The following is a 2,994-nucleotide window of genomic DNA, read 5'->3' as shown; positions in this document are numbered from 1 at the left end:
TCTTAATTAGGTATAGATTTCATCTTTGCCTTAATTAAGTTGACTTTTGTCAATCTACAAAATTGTTTTCAATCTCCGATTAAACAGATGATTAAGGTTTTCAAACAACAAAACCTTATATCATTTCAATCTTTTCTTCAACTGTTTTCATAAACAGTAAATCATTTTTAACTGGGCCTCTAATAGAGTGTAAGTCCCAAAAACCTTCTCTTCTTAGCTTGTTTTCAAAACTGTATTTTCAAAATCTTCTTTCTGTTTTCAAAAACATTCTTCTGGTATTTGAAGGGCATTATTCCCGGTGAAACTCTTCAGATACCTATGTGACCTTTGTCCATCTTCACTTCTTCTGTTTTCAAAAACCATTAACTGTTTATCATATACATTCAACTGTTATCAACAAAAACAACAAAAATTACTGTTGAGGCTCTGTACATACTTCTTCAATGGCCTCCACTCCATCCAGGTTAGGCTTTACAAGCTTTCAATTTACAGTCTTTATTTAAATTACTGTCAAATATAAACTGTGCATATATTAGTTTAGAACTACGTTTGAGTATAAACCTTAGGACAGTTAAACTATATATATATATTATAGGAATATGACCTAGGATTGAGAATGTCTTCCCGGTGAAGGCTCTTTCCTAATTAGAGATCTGTAGTTCAAACCCCCAAGATGAATTATTCCCGGTGAAACATCTTGGCAAAAACCTTAGAATCCAAAAAAATAGGACACATCCACCCAAAGAGGAATTATTCCCGGTGAAACCTCTTACCCATTTGCTTAGAGCCAAAATAAGTTCAAAACCACATAGCTTTCTCTTGTGCTATAACAAGGACCCTCGATTAGCCTCCTCTTGGGCTTTGTACAAGGACCCACAGGCTTCTTAAAAGCATTTCCAGCTTCCTCTTGAGCTTGTATACAAGGACCCATCAGGTTTCTTATAAACATAGGAACAGGTCTTTAGTCACCTTTTAGCCTACCCTGGTGAGTTTCTTCCAATTTAAACCAGACTTAAAACAAGCTAAGTTTGTCTCAATCTCACATTGAGTACATTTTTGGAATGAGAGACATGGACAGTCTCTGTCACCCTTATCTTCATCAATCCTCCTTAGTAGAGTCTAGGATCTATGTTTTGGTCATCCTCAGCATTGAGTCAGCCTTCATCTTGGGCTTTAAACAAAGAGTCTCCACTAGATAATCTTTCTGCTATCCACTTTTCAATCATTTCAACAAAAACCCCTGGAAAGGGTTAGCCTCCAAAGTCAATTAAAATCAATCCATCATTTCAACAAAAACCCCTGGAAAGGGTTAGCCTCCAAAGTCAATTATTAAATGTCAAAAAAATAGATTTCACTCTCTTAGGAGATAATTTCCCCAAAAGAGTCAAACCCCTGGAAAGGGTCAGCCTCCAAAAACATGATAAAAGTCAGTCTTTTAACAGACAAATTCACCAGCTGAGTCAAAATCCCTGGGAAGGGTTAGCTTCCAAAGAAAAACAGTCTTTTAATAAAATCTCCAGTAGAGTTAAAAACAACAAAAACAGTTAGCCTCAACCTTGGGCTTCATACAAGGCACCCAAACAATAAAACTCCCCTGTCAAGAGTCAGCCTCAACCTTGGGCATTGTACAAGGCAGATAATAGAGTCTCCCCAGTGAGTTCTTCATCACTCAGTAGCCACAACCTTGGGCTTTGTACAAGGCAGATAAACCATATCTTTCATGTGTCAAAGATTCCTAACACTTAGGATCTTTCCCCATATAGTCATCCATACTTAATTCATTTAAGAGTCCGCCACAACCTTGGGCTTTGTACAAGGCAGAAAATAGTGTTTTTCCCTAGCTAAAGTTAGCCACAACCTTGGGCTTTGTACAAGGCACATAAATAGAGTCTCCCTAAGTAGAGTCAGCCTCAATTCTGGGCTTTGTACAGAACACAAAAATACCCTGTAATTAATCCTCAGTAGAGTCATCTCCCAGAGTCAATAATATTAATTAATCAATCAAAAAGCCTCAAGCTTGGGCCTCATACAAGCCAGCTAAAGTCAAATCTTTTATACAGTAGATAGACATAGCTTATCTCCATAGAGAGATATTTTTACTACTCTACCACATTCAAACAAACAAACATTTCAATTTCAATTTCAATCAAAGTCTCCCATTTAGGACTCTGAAAGACATGCTCTGGCACATCCCCAGACTTGTACACTTTCCCTAATTTGGATGAGCATCTTTCTTTCATTTAAGAGGCATCTGACTGGCATACTTGCACACACACAAGTAAGGTCCCCCTCTTGAATGAAATGAATTCAGTTATTCTGTCACTCCTTTAAATGTTTGTGGTAGAATAGTACAAATACCTCTCTGTAGAGATAATTTCATGTCTCTTTACTGTAAACAGAGATTTAATTCCAAGCTTCAACCTTGAGCTTCAAGCAAGGTACCAAAAACATTAATTTCCCTAGTTAGTTCCTCGAACTACATTAAGCTCTGACTTCCACTAGGGATATGTAGGCATGAGGTTCACAAGGAATCTCAGCGAGCTAATAAAAAACCAAAAATAGTCAGTCTGTCTGTCTGTCTGTCTTTTCAAATCAATTCAATTCTCTCTCCTAACACAAAGGAGAAACTTTCCCAATCATTAGCAGCAAACACAAACACAATGACACAGAGAAGGTTCCTGTAGAGTACTACAGATATGTAGGGTGTTTAAACACTTCCCTATGTATAACCGACCTCCCGGACTCCAGAATTTCTAGTCTAGGTGTAAATCCCCACACTTAGCAAACTCCTAGGGTTTAGTTGAGATCTTTTTTCCCCTTTCCTACTCGTAGGACAAATAAGAAAGTTCGTGTGATATCGTAGGAAGAACTGAAATAAAATTCATCCCACCACGGGCGCATTCTCCTTCCAAATTTCGCGTGAAGGGTTTAGCGTGCCGTCCTCCCAAGTGAAACGGGGAGGTAAAGAAAACGACACCACAAGGTTGAGCCGTA

The sequence above is a fragment of the Vicia villosa genome, unplaced genomic scaffold (assembly GCF_029867415.1).
Source record: "Vicia villosa cultivar HV-30 ecotype Madison, WI unplaced genomic scaffold, Vvil1.0 ctg.002596F_1_1, whole genome shotgun sequence".
Taxonomy (NCBI): Eukaryota; Viridiplantae; Streptophyta; class Magnoliopsida; order Fabales; family Fabaceae; genus Vicia; species Vicia villosa.
Note: the sequence above shows the minus strand (reverse complement) of the source record.